At 37.8% G+C, this 22,271-nt stretch overlaps 1 long non-coding RNA gene across 1 annotated transcript in view; it reads right to left on the reverse strand.

Moving 5' to 3' along the window:
* The window catches only part of LOC144245804 (uncharacterized), a 70,519-nt gene extending 55,122 nt beyond the window's left edge, over positions 1 to 15,397 (reverse strand). The window contains exon 1 of the long non-coding RNA XR_013339428.1: positions 15,258 to 15,397. This is a non-coding gene — a long non-coding RNA (uncharacterized LOC144245804). The remainder of the gene's footprint in view (positions 1 to 15,257) is intronic.
* Positions 15,398 to 22,271: the final 6,874 nt, after the last annotated feature.

Here is a 22,271-nt window from a genome sequence, read left to right on the forward strand (position 1 = left end):
AAGTATTTATTTAGTACTCTCATTACACTGAATGCCAGCCATTGAGCACAAACTACTTGCTTTCTCTAGTATTAATGAGTTTATTCTAAGAGCATAAGAATTTCATGAGCAAATACAGATTTCTGGCTTCCAATCATAGCAATTCTGACTTGGTAGGTCTGAGGTGGGGCCTTGACTCCGTCTTTTAACAAGCACTCTAGGTACTTCTGATTCATAATTTTAAGAATACTGCTTATCATGCACTGGCTGCTGCTTGGGGCTTAGCTTTAATGAGACATCAATCAATCAAAACTAAAATACTATGGGCTTGCTCTTTGGCACATCTGCTCCATCTGCTAGATCTGACATAGGAAAGACTTCTAGAAGACCAAATTTGTTTACATTCCTTGGACTACTGTATTGGACTAACCAACTCCAGAAACTCAGTGCTGACCCCAACTGATGTCCATGCCATGCCTTCTTTCTTTGTCTTAGCCGTGCCTTCTTTCTTTGTCTTATGTAGCACAGAAGGCAGGATGTATCTACAGGCTGAAATGGAGCTTATTACAAATTTTCCTCTGTATGCCAGAGTGAAACAGTGATATATTACCTATTTGTTTCTGATGTTTATGATTATACTTACAGTTCAAATACTGCTGTATTTATTGGAGTATTCAAAATAATATTTAAAATAATGGTAATAATGAGCAACCTTATTCATCCTTAAAAAGAGTTTACTTTTGGTGTACTAAGATGGTACTTATCAGAGTGTGATGCAGAAACCACCCATATTGAAAATGTCATGGGATTCTTGTTTAATAAACAGATCCCTGGGCCCCATTAAGTGGTATTAAATAGACTCCAGAAATCTGCAAATCTGCACTTGAACATACAATCTCTGGTGGCTTCAATGCCCACATAGTTTCCCCAGGGAGCTAATCAGTCACCTGGGGAGTTTTGCAAACTATTCATGCTTATCCCTAGCTCAAAACGTCAAAATGATGGTGATGGAGAGGAAGAGATGAAGGTAGTATTTGAAGAAGCACTTCTAATGATTTTTTTAAAATATGGAATTCAGAGGCAGAAGCTGAAGTTAATAAAACTTCACAGTTCGTGGCACATCATCATTATTAACATGTGCAAGGTCCTTTTTGTTTGTTTTCATTTATTTTTCTCCTTTAAGCCAGGAGCCCTACTCCCATTTCATATCCTTAGCTATGTACAGTTATTGCAAAATATGTAGTGTTGTTTTGTGTATCTACGGGCTTTTGATTTGCACAAGTCTAACAGATGATAGATTTATATTTTATTTTTTTCATTTAATATTTTTTAATAGTTACACATGTTCAAGGAGGAATTCATTTGCTAACTCATTGTTTCTAAGGGCTGTGTCTAAGGGCTGTGTAGTATTACACAGCATGCAACCGCATATCCAAAAAATTTCATCTATTCATTTATCTATTACCCTGGGGAGTGGCATCTAAGTTGCCTCCAGTACCCACTACAATGAACAACTATAAACAAGTATTTCTCTGAACAATATGCTGAGGGGAGAGATTGCTGAGTTATGAAAATTTCACCTTGAACAGCCAGATCGCCCTCTAGACTGACTGCACTGAGCATCCATATTAGTAGCAAGTGAGGCTGAGCACTTTTTCCATGGACTTGTTAGTAAACTCCCCTCTTAGGAGTCACCTATCCATATATATGTGGACTACTATTCTATTGAATTGTGTATTTTTCTTTTTGATTTTCTTCTTTTAAAACCATTTTGAGATATGATCAATGTGCAAAAAAATTGTACATATGTAATGTACACAACTTGATATGTTTGGAGATAAATATATATCATGAAACTGTCACTACAGTCTATTCCATAAACATATCCATCACCTTCAAAAGTTTTCTCCCACCTTCTTTTATCATTTGTTTTGATGGTAAAACTTAGCAAAATTTTAAGTATACAATGCAATATTATTAACTATAGACTCGACGCTCCTGAGGTATTTCTAGGACATCTTAATCCTGAATAACTGAAAACTCTGAACCTTTGATACCTCACCATTTTCATTCCCCCCGCCTCACCTCCTGGCAACCATCATTCTATTGTCTGTTTCTAGGAGTTTGACTATTTTAGATTCCTCAAATTAGTGGGATCATGTACTATTCATCCTTCAGTGTCTGGTTTATTCACTTATTCACTTCTTAGCATAATCCCCTCCATGTTCATTCATGTTGTTGCAAATGACAGGATTTCCTTCTTTTCTAAGGCTGAATATTATTCCATTGTATGTATTTATCACATTTCAAAAATAATTTTCTGACAACATAAAACTTTCTAGTTTTAGATGTTGCAGATATCACTCAGTACGTCATTTTTTTTGCTTTGCCTATAATTATTTCATTAAACAATTCAAAATATTATGTCCAATATATTCATTTTTTCCCCTATTTTTTGTGTATTTGGGTTCATTTAGATATTTTAAAAATCCTTCTTTACACAAAGATACAAAACCATTAGCTTATATTTTTCTAGATCTATATTTTTATCTATCATAGGTCTTTTGTTTGTTTATTTATTTATGAGAGAGAGAGAGAGCGAGAGAGAGAGAGAGAGAGAGAGAGAGAATATGAACCTTAAGGAGGCTCCATGCTCAGCACAGAGCCCAACTTGGGGCTTGATCCCACTACCCTGGTATCACGACCTGAGCCAAAATCAAGAGCAGGATGCCCAACTGACTGAGCCACCCAGGAGCCCCTGTCCTGTCCTTTTTTCTTTTTTTTAAGTGTAAGAATTTAATTTTATTTTTCATAAAGTGAGCCAGTTACTCCAACAAAGTTAGCAAACTATTATCCCTTCTCTACTGAGTTTTGCGCTACTTAATACACTGAGTTTGCATAAGTAATAGATTTGTTTCATTGAGCTGTGTGTTTCTACACCAACATTTTATTCTTTATTAATGTGGATTTATAGAGTGAAATGCTGTAGTGCAAGTCATCCTCCTTGAGACATTTCAAAGTGAGTTTGTAGAATTCTGATAAATATCCTACCAGTTTTTATTAGAACTGATGTGAATTTATAGATGAATCAGTATTGATGAACATACTGTATCTCTTCACTTATTTATTCTTTTCTGTTTAATGATTTTTATGTTTATTTCTTACCTGCTTTATAGATGCATTATGATATATTTTGCTTTATTCTACTTATTATGATGCTATTACTGGAAGAGAGGAAAACAATACTTCTAAGTTAATCTTGTGTATCTGGTTATTTTGCTGTTATTTCTAAAGGTTGTCTGTTGCTTTTGAGGGATTTTCCTTAGCAAATGATCATATAATCTATACACAGAGTTTGGATCATCCCTTCAGATATCTGTTCTTGTTCTTTTTACTTATCTTATTGTATTGCCCAGGACTTTTGAAAATGTCTTGAATGATGGTTATAACAGGGGGCATCTCCATCTGGTCTCTCATCACAAAATAGGCTCATCCAAATTTTCTTACTAAGTTGAATATTTGATCTAAGTTTTTGAAAAAAGCCTTTATTAACTTTAAATACGGTTTTATTTTGTCTCTGAATTTTTATTATAAATATGTTTTTAAATATTTTATCAGATGCTTTTTTCAATTTTTAAAATAATTATATGTTCTTTCATGATCCATTAGTGTGGCAAATTATGTTGACTGATTTAATGACAAGGCACACTTGTCCTCTTGGGATAAACCTGGATGTGACATATTGCAATATTATACATAATTGTTTTTATGTTTATTCATTTTGAGAGAGAGAAAGAGCATACACACATGTGCACACGAGCAGGGGTTGGTGAGGGGGCTGGGCAGAGGGAAAGGGAGAAACTATTCCAAGCAGGCTTTGTGTTCTAAGTGCAGAGCTGGACACGGGGCTCGAACTTGTGAACAGTGAGATCATGACCTGAGCTGAAACCAAGAGTGAGATGCTCAAAAGACTGAGCCACTCAGGCATCCCATGACTGTGTGCAGCCTGCTTCAGATTCTCTCTCCCTGACTCCCCGACTCTCTTTCTCTCAAATATAAACGTTTAAACAAAACAAAAAAACGGATTTTTCCTTAATCTTCCTATTGCTTTTATTCTCTATGTCATTAATGTCTGTTAGTATCTTTAATAGTTTTTATCTCTTTGAGTTCATTCTGAAACTTTTCCTCATATGAAATTGAAAGCTTTGCTCATTTACTTTCTATATTCCTTCTTTTTGATAAACATACTTAATGCTTTCATTTTTTCTCTATGTGTTTCTTTAGCTGTATTTATGAAATTTTGACATGCTTTTTCATTCAGTTCTAAGAATTCTGTCATTTTTATGGCTTCATCACCACAAATGTTACTAAAGAGTATAATTTTTAGTTTTTAAGCTATTATTTCTTAATTATTATTATCTAATCTTATTGCCTTGAGGTTAGAAAAGTCTGTATGATGCCAATTCTTTAATCAGACACACAGTTTGTATATGTGGAGGAGGGTTACATCTTTAAAAATAATATGGAACTTCTTTTTTGTAGGATATAAATGTCCTTATATATCTATTGGTGAAAAACATTATGTTGTTGCCCTATTCCATAACATTGCTTACTTTTTTGTACTCTTGATCTTTGGTTTTAATTTTCCTAAATTTCATGTTAATAGATCTTGACATTGGCATTTTCCCCCCTTAGTGATATGCTTTCACACTTGAAGTCATTTTAGCCTGAGGCATTTCATTTTTCTTAAACTTGGTAAAGTCTCTACGATTATCTTGACAATTATTTTCTTCCACTTATTTTTATCTCTCATTTCAAGATTCCTACTACATGGATGCTGACAATTCTACCTTTACACCTTCATATCTCTTAAATTAAAAGGACAAAAATGTCCCTTTTTCCTTTCTTGTCGGCTCCAATAGTAATTTATCCATCTGATTTTACAAAAACTTATTCATTCTGTGGCTGTATCCATTCTACTCTTCAGTATCTTTTTACTGAGTTTTTAATCTACCAAGCTATTTCACACTTAATTTTTCCTATTAGTTCTTAAAAACAACTTCTGTTTCCTCTTATCAGTAATTTTTCTTACCTCTTTGAGAAACGTAGTGCTGATTTTAAAAAGGTATTTTCTCAGACCGTTCTACTTCATAGGAGTAAGTTGGTCAGTTTTCTGTCTTTTAAAGGAGTTATATTCCTCATTTTGCTATTATTCCCTAGGATCTCATATTTCTTGCCTGGCAATATACACCCAGAGGGAGGGATGGAAGTCCAGACAGTAACGTGCCCCTTCTGTAAGTTTAGGTGTTGGGTCCAAGTTCACTGTAAAAAGCTACTGTCATGAGAGCCATTATTCTTTGTTAACCCTCAACAAATGGATTGGGCCAAGAAAATCTTCCTGTATCCCCACGCAGGTACTGCTTTTCCTGCAAAGCTATGTCCCTAACTTATAATCACTTAGACCATGGGGTCTAAAGGAGGATGGGTGAGGAATGAAGGAAGGAAAACACCTGAGTTGACTGGGGTGCTTGTTGTAATCCACTCACTAAGCCCAGACAGTGTAAGGAACAATCCCTGAACTGCTCTTGGCAAATGTGGCCTGTTATTTGTCTCACAGTGGAACAGGAGAGGACAATGGCTCACCCAGTAATATGTGCAGGAGAGACGTGTGCATGCCGTGAAAAGGTTTTATCCTGCCCTTGACCCCTAGACTTTCTTCTCCCTGGCTTGCTGCATCTCCCTTCACTCAATCTGACCCTCTTTCCCAGGGGTTTCTCAGGATGTAGCAATGTGACTCTTGTTTCCATGGCATCAGTACATAGGCAGCATTAAAGGGTTGAGTTGAGAAGGAAATCAGAGGATTACATTTGTTCTCTATCTTGACAGAGACTAAAATCTATTCTCAGGTATGTCTCATAGATGCAATTCCCTCCATGTTGAAAACCCTTAATCTAGTATCTGTACACAATTTGGACATATTTGGACAATTATCTGGCTTTTAGTTTGTAAAAGATAGTGTTTCTTTTATTAAAAAATAAGATCAGGGGCGCCTGGGTGGCTTAGTCGGTTGAGTGTCCGACTTTCGCTTAGGTCATGATCTCGCGGTGCGTGGGTTCGAGCCCCGCGTCGGGCTCTGTGTTGACTGCCAGCTCAGAGCCTGGAGCCTGTTTCAGTCTGTGACTCCCTCTCTCTCTGACCCTCCCCTGCTCATGCTGTCTCTCTCTCTCTCTCCTAGAAATAAATAAAACATTAAAAAAAATTTAAAAAAAAAGATCAAAATGCTTTTATAATTCCTGAAATCAATGTTTCTTAGGAATGTATATGCAACTTTTCAAGGCATCTATAGTAACTCTGTACAGATTATATTTTATTGATAGGGTCCCTTATATTTAAACACCTATATTACAGGATACATTTTACTTGATAATAACAAATCAGTTTTTCATTATATTATTTATTTCTTCATGTTTCATTTAAGGCTTTCTCACCTATTTTTATCAGTAAAATTTATCTCTACTTTCTCAAAAAAAAATTAAAGTTTATTTATTTGAGAGAGAGAAAGAGCACAAGCAAGGGATGGGGCAGAGAGAGAGAGAAAGAAAGAAGATCCTAAGCAGGCTCCACGTTCCATGCTAAGCCCAGTCCAGGGCTCAATTTCACGTCTGTGAGATCATGACCTGAGCTGAAATCAACAGTCAGATGCTTAAAGACTCAGGAGCCCAATTTTCTCAAAAAACTTTTCAAATTTTTATTTAAGTTCCAGTTACCTAACATACAGTGTAATATTAATTTCAGGTGTGTAATAGAGTGATTCAACACTCCCATACAACACCTAGTGTTCATAACAAGTGCATTCTTTAATCTCCATCACCTATTTAACCCATCCCCCTACCCACCTAACCTCTTACAACCATCAGTTTGTTCTCTATAGTTAAGAGTCTTTTTATTGATTTGCCTCTCTTTTCCCTCTCCTTTGACCACTTGTTTTATAAATTCCACGTATGAATGAAATCATATGGTATTTGTCTTTCTCTGGCTTATTTCACTTAGCATAATACTCTCTAGCTCCACCTATGTTGTTGCAAATGGCAAAATCTCCTTTTTTTATGGCTGAGTAATATTTCATTGTGTGTATATATATGTGTGTATATATATGTACACACACATATATATACACACACACATCGTCTTTATCCATTCATCAGCTGATGACACTTGGGCTGTTTCCACAGTTTGACTATTACAGATAATACTGTTATAAACATTGGAATGCATGTATTCCACTGAATTGGTATTTTTGTATTCTTTGACTAAATACCTAGCAGTACAATTGCTGGATCATAGAGTAGTTCTATTTTTAACCTTGTGAAGTACTCCATACTGTTTTCCAGTGTGGCTGCACCAGTTTGCATTCCCACCAACTGTTCAGGAGGGCTCCTCTTTCTCCACATCCAAACACCTGTTATTTATTGTTTTGTTGGTTTTAGACATTCTGACATGTGAGGTGATATCTCATTGTGTATATTTGTATTTTCCTGATGATCAGTGCTGTTGAGCATCTTTTCATGTGTCTGTTGGCCATCTGTATGTTTTCTTTGGAAGTGTCTATTCATGTCTTCTTCCCCTTTTTTAACTGGAGCATTCATTTTTGGGTGTTGAGTTTTATAAATTCTATATATTTTTTGGATACTCACCCTTTAGCAAATATGTCATTTGCAAATATCATGTCCCATTCCAAAGGTTGACTTTCAGTTTTGTTGAGTGTTTCCTTCACTGTGCAGAAGGTTTTTATTTTGATGAAGTCCCAGTAGTTTATTTTTGCTTGTTTCCCTTTCCTCAGGAGACTTATCTAGTAAGAAGCTGCTATGGTCAATGTCAAAGAGGTTACTGTGTGTATTTTCCTCTAGGAGTCTAATGGTTTCATGTTTCACGTTTAGGTCTTTAATCCATTTTGAATTTATTTCTGCGTATGGTGTGAGAAAGCAGTTCAGTTTCACTCTTTTGCATACTGCTATTAAGGTTTTCCAACACCATTTGTTGAAGAGACTGTCTTTTTCCCATTGAGTATTCTTGCCTGCTTTGTCAAAGATTAACTGCCCATACTGTTGTGGGTTCATTTCTGAGTTTTCTATTCTGTTCCATTGATCTGTGTGTCTATGTTGTGCCAGTACCATACTGTTTTGATCACTACAGCCTTATAATATAATTTGAAAACTATGAAACACCGAGGAAAGATACTGAAAAAGACATAAAGAAATAGAAAGACATTCCATACTCATGGATTGGAATAACAAACATTGTTAAAATGTCTATAGTACTCAAAGCAGTCTACACATTTAATGCAATCAGTATCATTTTTCACAGGGCTACAACAAACAGTCCTAAAATTTGTATGTAACCAGAGGGCGCTTGTGCTGGTTAAGCGCCTGACTTCGGCTCAGGTCATGATTTTGCGGTCTGTGGGTTTGGGGCCCGTGGGTTGGGCTCTGTGCTGACAACAGCTTAGAGCCTGGAGCTTGCTTCAGATTCTGTGTCTCCCTCTCTCTCTGCCCCTGCCCTGCCCATGTGCTCTTGCTCTCACTTGCTCGCTCTCTCTCGCTCTCAAAAATAAATATTAAAAAACAAATTTAAAAATTTGTATGAAACCGCCAAAGACCTCGAATAGCCAAAGAGACCTTGAAAAAGAAAAGCAAAGCTGGAGGCATCACAATTCAGAACTTAGAGTTTTAGTCTCAAATTACTTTTATGGATTGTTATTTTATTTAAGAAATTGTCACATTTTCTTATAAGAATAAGAGATGGCCTCCTATATCTGTCCCTTGAATGCTGAAAGAATTAACCGGTTAATATATCAATGGATTGGACTATATGAAATTTTCAATATTGAATTTGTTTTGGCCTAGAAATATAGACATTCTATATGGCTTTATCCATGACTATAGGGAGAACACTCCTTAGAGAAGTTCTAATCAAGTTATTACTTTACTAGGAGTAAACATTGACATAGTGGTATTACTATTTTGATTAAGTAGAAAAGCATTCTTAATTTCTCTCCCAAACCTACCACACACATTTGGGATGATATGCAGATGTATACTTTAAGCACAATTCTAGAAAAATAAAAAACCTATCCCTTTACTTACTAATCTTCTGGCCTATGATGTTCTAGATAAACACGGCAAAATTAGTTTCATCTACTCCTTGTCTTATTCATTCTGGCCTTTCCTTCAAGGCAAAGTACATGGGAAAAACAAAACAAAACAGTGAACCAAGAACTCATGGGAGAGTCTTTCAAGTTCATTTTCTGGGTGAATGCTTCTCTACCCGACCACCAGAACAGAGGAGCTTCCAGGAAGTTAAAGAATTGAAAAATAGGGAAAAAGAATGAGTCACAAGAGGGTCTTATCATTTTACTAAGAGGCAGATTGGATAAAGAACTTGGAAAATCACTGCAACTTATTATACATATGTGGTTATCATGGAATATTTTCTCAAATTAAGCATCCACTATAATTAGTTTGTAAGGCTATGAAATTCTTCTAGAAATAAATAATATTAAAATGCCATAGGTCATGTTAATATAAAAGAGCTTTCTTGCAAATTAAACTGTATAATAGAAATTTGGGGATTTTAATAAAGAAGTCCCCTTAGATAGAGTCCAGTATAGGCCTTCCACATAAAGGTTTATGTTTTAAAAGTGAAGTTTCCAGGACAAAATATTGAAAAACTAATTGTGACCCTGTGTTAACTTGTTAGCAATTTGCTTTTTGTATGTAGAAAACAATTTTAAAAGGTAAGATGGTAGAGAGTACTAAGTATTCATCTGCTGTACCATCTGGGAATATATTTCTGAATGTACTCATTGATTCTAGGACTGTCCGAGCTCATCATAGTTAAATTTGTGTTTTAGAAACCCTCTCTTACTCTTCCTGTGATCAGGAAGCTTCCAGCTCTCCTGCTCTGAGAATCCAAATCTACTGCTTCTTTCATGACCTATTTCAAAGTTCATCTTTTAAAGAAGGATCTTCTAAGTATTCTGAAAATATATTTCTCACTCTATTGACCAAGTTTACAGTACTTCCAGGAGAGTGAGCCACACCCTCTAAAGTCCACTAGACGTTTCTCACCCCTTAATTTTTCATTGCTCCTTTTGTGTATTATACATTACCCTCTCTTTGATATCCTCTTTTAAAAATACAAGTTTCTGGGGAAGAGCTAACATTAGATCCTTAATACTTTAGGATGAATGAGATTATTAGAGATTACGTCCCTTCGGCCCAGAGCTTTTAGCAGAGTTCTAAGTACCTAGAAGAGAGAATGGGTAGTGGAAAAAAAAAAAAAAAAGAGACAAAGTCTATAGTGAGAGAAGCTCACCATTTTTTCTTCAGTTTTCCTAATTAGACACATCACTATATTTTGGTTTAGTGTAAAAAGTAAGATTATGGTGATACAGCCAAACTGCCTCTGTTAAAAATCAGGCACTACCACTAGCATTGGGCAAAGTACTTCGTTTTTCTATCCCTTGGTTGTCTCATTTGTATACCAAAAACAATGTACTTCCACTGTTGTCGTGAGCATTAGATGAGGCAGTACATACAAATTCTTAGAACAGTGGGTGGTACAGAATAAACACACAACATCATCTTCCTTTGCTTTTCTCTGCCTTGTCTGGTGCAATTTGTGCAGCTCTAAGGCCCAGGATTCTGATGATGGACTGACAGCTGAAACCCTCACTTGCCTCCCTCTTTATATCATAAGCATCCATACGTTCATCAGTACGTAGGACAGCTATTACTTAGGACACCTGTCCCTTCTCTTCACGAACGTGTTTTCCTAAAGACAAAGATCTCTGTTAAGTCACAGCCTGGTTGTTATTAGCTTAGGACAGTGGGAAACTTGAGAACACAGAGTGCTTCATTTACCTCTACATCTCAGCACCTCACGCAGCATCTGGGAAAGGACAACCCCGGGAAGCACTGGCTGGACTGAAAATATGTATTGTGATAACAATAGTTACACTTGGGGTCACCCTGATATCTTAGCGTCACAATGCCATCTCTCTCATAAGCTGCGAGCACTCTATATACCTTGCCAACTGTATGATATTATGCTTGTTCCCATTTAGAACAAAAAAGACATTTACTAAATTCCGCCAAGTGCTAGGCAGTGTGCACATTGTTTGAAAATTATTAAAAAAAAAAAAAAAAGGAAAGACACAGTCAGTTCCAACTCTGTGCCACGTACCTCCATTCTGTTCCCTAAGGACAACACTTGCCCTCTATGCTCCTATAGTATCACACTCTCAATTCTCCATGTCATCGCCACGCACAGCGAGAAGGATGTCAGAATCACATCCACAAGTTTTATTCACACTTAATTGTAAAACTTACCAAGACTTTTCTCAGTGCTGTTTATTCAACTTTTTACCCTGAGAAGCAAGAGCTTAATAATGCTTGCAGTGTAATTCACAATAATATTACTTCCTTTTAACCCAGTGACAAAGATAAAAACAGACCGTGTTATCTTTAAATTGTGTGATATTATACATTCTCTGAACAACAGGGCTATCTGTACTTTGCCTACTTTCTTATACCAAGCCTCTGTGAAAAAATTGTGTTTATATATTCATTTGATTCTGTTTAATAGTTGCATAAATGTGTGTTTATTCTGAGCCTTTCCTGGTACCTTCCTTAGGGCTTCAAGAAACTCTTTAGCTTTCCTTTATCCACGTGCACATTTTCTTTTGAAATTTGAGTCCATAAGAAAATTTTCTTCCCAGAAGCCCCATGCTCCAGATAATCTTCCTGCTTTCTTCTCACTGGAATGACATTTATTTCCCAAGGTTCTCCTCATTTTCTAATCATAAGCCACTGAAGGACAACACAGTGGACCCAATAGAGTATGGACTCCTGAGTTTCTGAAACTCCTTATGTTAATAATTACTGCCTATCACAGGTATTAATCTCTGAGTCATTGCTTCTTCATCTGAAAAATAGGGCTAATAAATACTCCTTCAATTGGATATTAAGAAGACTCAGTGAGACGGTGGCTGCAGAATGCTTGGAAGAGTTTGATGAATGTTAATTCTTCAATCTCCATTTCGCTGACTGGATTAAAGGCCAGAGTAACCATTCCCCTGTGGGTTCTTCCAGCTCTTCAGTCATAAAAGATTCTTCTTGGGTACATCAAGAATATATCAACTGTTCAACATTTAGAAGAAAGACACTGCCAACAAAGACTAATTTCAATTCAAAAGCATTTTGCTAGAATCTAAGGGGGATTCAAAGATGAGAAAGGAAGATAATGTTTCTGACACTAATAGCCCGAATACTGGAGTTACAATCTATATTAGGAAAGCATCAGGTGTATCCTCTCTTTCTCTAAGCACTCGGGATCTCTCAGCAACACCATTTATTTATTTTTTCTCCTCTTACTTGTCAAAAGCCTTTTTAACATACTGCTTAACACATAGGTGTACTTTTAATGCACAGTCCACTTTGTACATTAGATCTCTTTCTTTTAGGACAGATCTCATCTCCCTTTCACTGCTGTTCTACCGTCCCTAAGACTCATTCCACCAAACTTGAGTGCTAGTCATGTATGGACTTTTACTTACATAAAATTGACTATATTAATCAAATGCCAGACTCTGAGTAGTTCATGTCAAAACTCCAAAGGATAATTCAGACTCTGTGGGGTTATGCAGGTACATAAGGTAAAGGCCACATACTGATAAAGAAGGAAGCAGAAATGTATTTAACGTATCTAATGAAATCGGTAGCACAAGGCAAGATATCACAATAAGTGGGGAGAGGTAGATTAAAGAATAAGGGGTGCATTTTTGAAGCTGAACTAAAGAACAAAAAACTAGGTCACCAGGCTACAGGGATGAACCAGGGAAAACACACAGTGTCATCACAAGTTGAGGGCCCAGGGGAGCCATGAAGTCAGAAGGAAATTGGGAACACAAGAGTCGAAATTGGTCCGAGGAATTAAGGAAATCAAGGTATTTAGACAAATCAGATCCTTTTTGAGGGAGTCACCTCAAGAGCGCCTTGTCCTGTCCAGTTTTTGAGGTGTACTCTTACTCCACAGTGACTGAGTACTCACATGACTCCCGACAAGCTCAGCCAAAGTTAGGAGTACTGCTCACAAACTATCTATAGCACTTCTGAGAATTGCAGTTCAATGTCCCATTCTACATCTTAGGTTGTAATTCACCTTCCTCCACAAATTTCCAATTTAAGACTTGCTTGATCAGTTTGCCACACATATTTTTCTCTCAAGTTGATGTGAGCTAATAATACAGTACAGTTGTTAAGCAAGTGAACATAATTGCATATACTTTTAATATTAACATAAATTTATAGTCCAGATAACAGAACTCCTGAAGCTTATGGTTTTCAAATCTCATCTAAAGTGCTTTGTGAAATTTGGGGCTGTGCTTTTATGGAATCTTTGAAAACCTGAAGGACAGCCAGAATAGCAAAAGTTCTATAGATTATTTTGAAATTGAAATGTTCGATGGACCTACCAGGTTCATTCTTTTATTGAAGAACACTAAAAGGAGAGATGCTAGATGATCTTGATATTTTAAATACTCACATGTTAATAGATTTATTTTGTGGCAGAGTGAGGAAAAATAGAAAAAATATAAGACAGGGAATCAGAAATCTATTCATTAACAATACAGGTGTCTAAACTATGCAAAAAAGGCTGATGCCTTGAGGTAGCATCCTTTTAGCTTTCAGTTCAACGTCACTCCTTAGGCCTCTTCTTTAGGCCTTTGGTAGAGGCCAGGTGCAGAACTAAAATAAGACCTCTTTTTTTTTTTTAATTTTTTTTTTTAATCTTTATTTTCTTGAGAGACACGAGAGAGACAGAGTGCAAGTAGGGGAGGAACAGAGTGAGACACAGAATCAGAAGCAGACCCCAGGCTCTGGCTGTCAGCACAGACCCGATGCGGGGCTTGAACTCACCAATCATAGGGTTCATGACCTCAGCTGAAGTCGGATATTCAACTGACTGAGCCACCCTGGCACCCCAATAAGACCTCTTCCTACTATCTTTGCTCTTAACTATCATTTCATTCCTTGCCCTGCTCTTCATATTTGAAGCAGTTTGGGGTACTTTTTGTCTTCCCAGCCACGATTTTATCTCTCCTTGACAATGATTACTTATCCCTCCAAATTTATCCCTTAGCTCCTCCAAGTTTAACCCCTCAACTCTGTCACCCAACCCCCTGCAATCAGCCTTTGGGATTCAGCCTTTGGTATCCATGCAAGGGAAAAAAAACGACAACAAAAAACCTAGGTATCAGAAATTATATAAAAGAACCTGCACCGAGTAAGAAATTTAACACCTAATATTCGTGTTTCCTTTCAAAGTGAAGACATACTCCCTTATTAAACGTATTAAAATTACTGCCAAATTTCTTTTTTCTGGGAGAATAACTGAAGAGAAAATCTTTACAGTTGTAGTTGTTTTAACCCAAGTAAAACTATGTTCTTTGTGTAATCATTGTAGATGAACAATTACGCGGGCAAACGATTAAAAAAAAAAAATAAGCCTATGAGGATTTTTATTGACGACCCGGTGCTCTACGGAGGCAGGACACTGCTGAGCAGGGATTTTTGTCTCACTCTCCGTTCATTTCAAGTAGAGCACAAACAATTTATAAGTGGTATTTAAAGTAAAGCCTGCCGATAAAATACACTATTAGGCCTTCAACTCCCAGTCGGGGCTGCTTTCATGAGGTGGGGTGGCGGGATGGCGTTAGAACGAATGTACTGGTGCTGCATTCAGTCTTGGACAGGTGGTTTGTTTCTACCACGTGGCGGGGGGACGTCAACCGAGGCCTTACCTTTGCCCTAGTTCGGTTCACAAACTACCTGTGTCACCTTGAAATGGTCAGTTATCCTTACTGGCACTGTTCAAATCAGGATAATCCAGAGTTCCAGAAAAAAACTGTCGGGTTTAAAAATAAAAAAAAAACTGTAGGGGCCCCCGGGTGGCTCAATCCATTGGGCTACCAACTTCAGCTCAGGTCATGGTCATGATCTGGCGGTTCCGGAGTTCACGCCTCGCATCCGGCCCTGTGCTGACCGCTCAGAGCCTGGAGCCAGCTTTGGATTCCGTGTCTCCCTCTCTCTCTCCACCCCTGCTCATGTTCTCTCACAAAAATAAATAAACAGCAAAAAGAAAAAGAAAAAAGAAAAACTATAGAAATCATGAGGAAGCCAAGCAGGCACAGCCGGGAGGCGCAGAGAAAGACCAACCTTGACCTTGCAGCTTCCACGGCGCCCATGATGCCCACCTTCAGTTCCGGGGTTCAGGCTCACCCTGCGGGTGAGCCTTCACGTGGGCCGGCGGCACTGGCCCGAGGGAAGGTCCAGGCGAGCAGCGCCTCTCGCCCCAGGCGGGCCCTGTGCGAGAGCCTGGGCGNCCAAGTGCTGAGAGCAGAGTCACGAGAATAGAGGTTTATGCAGGCTCGGTGGAAATGGCCGGGGGCGGGGGGCCAGGTCCCCCCCGCTGCGTGGTGGGGCCCGAGTCCGGGGCAGGGGGCTGTGCAGCTGTCTCGAAGCTCTCCTCCCTGATGCTGAAAACAAGCTCCTTTGGAACCTGGAAACAGGTGCTGATCCACATGCCGCTCCGGACGATGGGACTGTGGAGGAACCGTTTTCTAGAGTTCTGGTCTGTTCTGGAAGCTCTTAAGTAACGCCAGATTCACATCTGGGGACCGATAAACTCCAGTGCGTTGAGGAGTAGTGTAGCCTGGGCAGCAATGACAGACGGACCATCCTGACTGCGAGGGCGCCTCAGCCCTGCCTCCGCTGCCTCTGTACGTACATGTATCCTCTTCAAAAGTGCTTTTAGAAAACGCTAGAACTATATTGAAAAGCCCTTGGTTCTTCTTGGTCATAACCCACCAATCTATACAACGCGCTGGAGATACAAAGTTGGAAAAGAAAAGAAAATGACCGAAAAGGGTACACTTTAAGAAACCAGATAAGCAAAAGTAAACAAGGTGAGTCTGAGAAACAAATTGCACAGAAGTACCTCTTCCAGTCTTCTCTGCAATTTTTTGCTTCTGCCCTCAAAGGAAGTAATGGCTGGCCCCCACCCCCCCCCCCACGCCAGTAGCAGGAAATCTCTGTACAACATTTGACTCCTGATAATTACTAATAATCTACTGTTGACCCAAATCCTTTCTGAATTAACACGTATTCTCTATGTTATACGTGTTGTATACCATATTCTTACAAAAAAGGAAGCTAGAAAAAAATGTTATTAAGAAAACCATAAGAGGGACACCTGAATGGCTCAGTCAGTTGAGCAACAAACTTTGGCTCAGGTCATAATCTCGGTTTCTGCTTGGAGCTTCCCAGGGGGCTTGTTGCTGCCAGCGTGGAGCCCAGTTAGGATCCTCTGTCCTTCCCTGAGCCCCTCCTCCCCCACACGAGCAAGGGCACACGCTCTCTATCTCAAAAAAAGTTACAAAATAAAGACGAAGGTCATAAGAGAAAATACATTTACAGTGCAGTACTGTATTTATTTGAAAAATCCATATGGAAGTGGACACTAATGGATCAAACCCATGTTATTGTTCAAGGGTCAAACTGTACTAATTTTTCTACTATATGTGTTCGTATAGTAGAAAAGAGACCTCTGACTCTTCTTACAGTCATTTAAAGAAATTTAGCCTATAATATTTACTAATGGTGGAGACTTAGGAACCAATTATGGTGGGTATTTCTTGTCACATCTGTTCTGTTTTCGCTGCGTTTTGTTTAGCTGTGGTGGTGGTGGTGGTGGTTGTTTAGCTTATGTGGAGCCAAGGGGACATAAATGTGTGTACATATATCCGAATGATTCATCTGCTTGAATTGCTAGAACTACATCTTTTAATGGAACAATTATTTGTTGTGATTGGCATTTGGCTTTAGGCAGATGATGAGAAATTAGATAAACATTCCAGCAAAGCCTATATTTTGAAGTCCTGCCCTTAAGAGTAGAGAGAAAGCCTGTTCATATTGACACCTACCTCCACATGCCTAAAGAATGCAATCTACCTGCATCCACCTGTTTATTCAGTGCTTATGATTCTTCTTCTTCCAAAAAGCTCAAAATGAGTATTTCTTCTTGCTAGCTTACTTGACCTTGTTGAACACCTTGTAAACACAGAGGAAAACCTTATAGAGAATCAAGAACGATCAGTAATTGTTAATACCGTATGTGGTTCTGTGAACACACATTTGGGAAAAAGGTTTTGGTTCTGTCCGTTCTTCATTATAAGCTTCCTCAGTGTCTTATTTGTTTATTAACTTGCACGCACCTCTGACCCTCAAAAGTCTTAGCTGACTTAGAAAATGAGTAATAGGTAGGGCAAGCAGAAACTCTCAGAAAAAGTCTTGCATTTTTCACAGATTAAAAACATGACTATCTTCAGTAATTTAAAAAGTACACCCCACTGGCTGAGAAAAATAATTTAAATGATGGCCCCAAGCATGTTTAGACATTGGAACATGAGGCAAGTTTTAAGGAATTGCAAAATAGCTCTTAAATTTTTATTTTTATTTTTACAAAGTTTGGTGTTTTTTTTTTTTTTCAATTAAATACTCCCTGTCCTGCACCCCATTCCACCTCATTTTTAGAATGTTCTCTTGTAGTGATGGTTAGCAGTGCACTTTACATATGGCCAAAGGGCTAACAAAATATTCCATTGGGGTTTTAGGAGCTTAATTTGTGGCATAAATCTCTGTTCTCAGGCCTCTGCTCTCAGACCCCACAGGGCTGTCAAGTGGTGCTGGAGGGCAGTAGGACTTAGTTATAAGTTTTAACTTTTATAGCATTTCACATGACTCTAAGACCATTGTTTTCCACTGGATTTCAGATGAAGCTGTTAGTTCCTCAGGAGTCTCCCATCTGGATATCCATTAATCTTAGTAACAGGCTCAAATCCTTTCACACTCACATGCTTTGTCTGCATCTGTAACAGGGTGATGGTGAATGGAACAAATTACTATCTTATTGTTTTCTGGTATCCTTACTCATTACAAAATCTTCCATAAAAGATGGTACCTTGTGGGTGGGATTTTCAAAACGGGCAAAACAGGAATGACTTAAAGAGATTAAAACATACACATTTGGTTTTGTGTTTAAATATGTTTTTCTAGAAAGACCTTTATGAGTGTGTGTGTGAGAGAGAGAGAGAGAGAGAGAGAGGGAGGGGGGAGGGGAGTTAGTTCTGTGTTAAAATAAAGATTATTGAGATTAATTTACATAGAGAGAAATCCACCTTTTTAGGCATACAGCTCCATGCATTTCTTTTTTAATGTTTATTTATTTTTTGAGAGAGATAGAGAGTGTGTGAGCAGGGGAGGATCAGAGAGAGAGGGAGACAGAGAATCCAAAGCAGACTCCAAGCTCTGCACTGTCAGCACAGAGCCCAATGCAGGGCTCGAACTCACGAGTGGTGAGATCATGTCCTGAGCTGAAGTCAGACACTTAAACAACTGAGCCACCCAGGTGCCCTAGCTCTGTGCATTTTTAAATAAAGGTATACCATCCATATAGCAAAACCCATTTAGTGAATGGTACAAATGTTTACAAACATGAACAATCATGTAGCCACCACTAAAATCAAGCTATATAATATTTTTATCACTCCAAAAAGTTTTCTTATGCTCCCCTGTGGTCATTTCTCCTCTCTCACCCTAGTGCCTTGCAACCACTGATCTGATTTCTGTCCCCTTTTGTGTCTAGCTTCTTTCATTTAGCACAATGCTTTTGAGATTCCTACATGTTTTCCCAAGTAGCAATAGTTCATTCCTTGTTATGTTTGAGTATAATTCCATTTTATGGATACATGCATACATACGCACATTACTGTATGGATGTACCATGATCTTTTTATTTAGTTACTAACAGATGGACTTTTGAGTTATTTCTAGTTTTGGAAGAAAACTGCTGTGAACATTCACATACGTGTTTGTACGTAGACAAATGTTTTCATTTACCTTATAGTAAATACCTAGAAGTGGAGCTGGTGGATTGTATCATTGTATATTTAACATTGTAATACATTGTTAGACTTTTTCAGTGTAGCTGAACCACTCTTTTATTCCCATCAGCAAAGTATGAGCGTTACAGTTATTCCAAATCTTCATCACCACTTGGCTTTTTTATTTTTGTCAGGTTTTTGTATTTTGTTTTTTGTTTGTTTTTCTTTGCTATTTTATGTGTGCAGTGATATTACACTGTGGTTTCAATGGTATATATTTAGGGTGAGTGTTGCAATGCATGTACTATCTTATACAATGAAGACATGTTTAATAATCTCACTTTGGGGGATTGAGTTTGATGTAGTGGGAAAAGTGAGAACTTTTGGAATAAGGCAGATAATGATTTGAATTCTGACTAGTGTAGACCTTTGTGCTCCTGTTTCACCATTTATTAGGTGACAATAATAATACCAGTCTCATACAGTTATTGGGAGAATTATATAAAATAACATATCTAATGCAGCTAGCAGAATGTTACAGTTTGTTTTCCCTCTGGGCCAATGCTGGCCTTAACATATGTGAATCTCTCCAAAAATATCTTCCAGAGAGGTCTGATGTCTGAAACTTCAGGACTCGAAACTTCATCTCTTGAATGCTCTACGTGGAAGGGGAAGTTTTGGGAGGGTCAAGGGAAATAAAGAGTGACCCCACAAAGGTCAGGTAGTCCTCTGGTGTGTTCTGCATCCTTCAACTCATATCTTCACCATTGTCCTGCTTTTTAATTATATGGAGAAATAGCCTCTCCTCTCACTAGACCATGTACTTCACATGGATAGAGACTATGTGTTATTCACCTATGTGTCTCTTCCTGAATGCTGTGTCTGGCTACAGGTCACCTGGTACCTTAGCAATGTTATACCTACAGCCTGAAGATTGGAAACACTCTTTCTCTTTTTATAAGGAAATAATGGTTTGTCATGGGACTGACAGCAGCCAGTGTTTGGACATTTAAATTTATGTTTTGTCAGAGGGTTAAGGTTTAGTGTCAGGTTTACATTCTCTCTAGCTGGTGTTTATGTACTCAGCTTGGCAAGCTTAGCTGGAGAGTTCCATTAAGCTGTGGGATAGTATATATTTCTCCCTCTTCTTGCTCAAGCCAAAAGCATACATCGTTCTGCTGCCCCAAAACTCAAGTAGCCCAGGTATTCTAAGGAAACTGTCTTTTGAGATACTAGGAAGAAACTGACTCAAAGCCTAAACCACATACAGACAAAGCTTGGATTTGGCTGATTCATTTTGATTTATGGATTATCATTGCTATACCTTGTATGTGCTTCCTTTGTGAAACTCAGCCCATTTGCTTTATTTCCACAGAGAAGCAAACAAAATAAACAACCACAAACCTAAATCCACCGCATTAATATCCCAGCAACACAAACCATTTAAAAGTAAATATTAGACATCTCTCTACTCATAAAAAATCCTTAGTTTTTCAAATTCAGTCCAACATCCTGATAGGTTGCCTGCATTTCTTTCTCCACCTCTGGATCTTGAGTAAACTAAATAAACCAGCAAAACTTTCCCTTTTAAAAGCCAAAAGATTGTTTCCATTTTCTTATAAATGGCATTGCATTTCTCTCTTTGTTCTTACTTATAAACGTCAATTTCCATTTCCATGGTTCTGATCCTAGACCTCATCATCTTTTCAGACTCCTATAGCCCCTTCTTCACATCCTTTTAATATCACTAGATGTCTTTTGAAAATATAAATACAGTCAGAGAGGTTTTGCAGGGACTGGAGATGTCTCATATTCCTTGCTTATAAAATGACAAGTTTCTTGCTATCACTGCTATCTAAGACCCCTACAATCTGGCCCCAAATTAACTTTATCCAATGAACTTTTCAACTTAAATATGTGAAAATGATTTGAAATTCTTTAAGTATATCTCTAAGTTACTTCATTTTGTGAGTTCAAGACCAACATTTCCAAATGCCTTAGAGCTATTCCTCGTGGATGTCTCTTACAAACACTTCAAAATGAAAATGCCCCAAGTCAAATTAATTATTATAGCTATTTCATCCTCCTAAAACCATCCTCTAAGTATTAGTAAATGATAGCCATCTTGAAAAAAGAAAGGTGTATCCTAACAACACATAGAGTTTGCTTTCTAATGGCCTAGGCATGAATGGCTATGGCAATTGGAGGAAATTCTGATATTATTAAGTAGAATATTTCTTGTTATACCTTGCATATTTTGGGTGAGAAAAGTGACTTGGTTAAGCAGATTTTAAATTTTTATGATTGATTGATTGAATGATTGATTGATGAAACTGACACATATATGCCAGTTAATAGCTGGGTCTACGTTGGAAGCATCACTTGAGTGGCCTTTCTAAATTAAGAAAGTGGCAGGCAAGTTGTTATGCATTTCTTTAATACGCAGATCATGTGGTAGCCTGACAAATGATATCTTTCTCAATACTCCTTTTATTCAGTGCTGGTTGCTAGGGAGGGGTGAATATTAATTTGCATAGGGACCAAAGGACCTTCAGGAAACAAATGGATTGAGACACCAACTCCTTCTGTTATGAGTTTCTGTAGTATTAGATATTTGCTGAATGATTTCAATGTATGCAAATAAAATTCACTGATAGGAAGTGAATGCTTTCCCATGTGTCTCACCACTCCCCAGCCTAAAACAATGACAAAAAGGGGTCTTAGGATGGAATGGTGGACTGAAGACTAAATCGAAAGCCAGAGCCTAGCTTGTCTGTTGTATAAAGAGGTTGCTTTGAATGGAGCATGTGATTGAATCCTGAGTTCTTCTGTGATTCAGCTGAGGTAGGATAGTGGGTGTGTTTCACAACAGTGGCTTAGCCCCAGGTACTATGGGAATATAAACTAATGAGGTAACATATATTAGTGATTAAGCACAAGGGGTCTGTAGCCAGATTGCTGAATTCAAAACCCACTTTGGGCAAATTACTTGCCTGTGTTTCAGTTGATCTACCTATAATACAAAGATACTAATGTTACATATTTCCTAGAGTTGTGGTAGGGTTTAATAAGTTAATTTTGTAAAGGGCTTAGAATGATCTCTTGTACGCATAGTAAGTGCTACGTGTACTTATATAAATGTGTTTGTTAAATAAAATATAATCTCAGGAAGCCAATGGCATAGCAACTTTAAGTATGGCAGTGGGTAAAATTGTCCTCTCTTTAGGAACTGGCTTGTTTTATAGGGATTAAAATATCTAACACGTTAGATAAAAAATGACACACTGTT

This window comes from Crocuta crocuta, unplaced genomic scaffold, assembly GCF_008692635.1.
Source record: "Crocuta crocuta isolate KB4526 unplaced genomic scaffold, BGI_CrCroc_1.0 scaffold108, whole genome shotgun sequence".
Classification (NCBI taxonomy): Eukaryota; Metazoa; Chordata; class Mammalia; order Carnivora; family Hyaenidae; genus Crocuta; species Crocuta crocuta.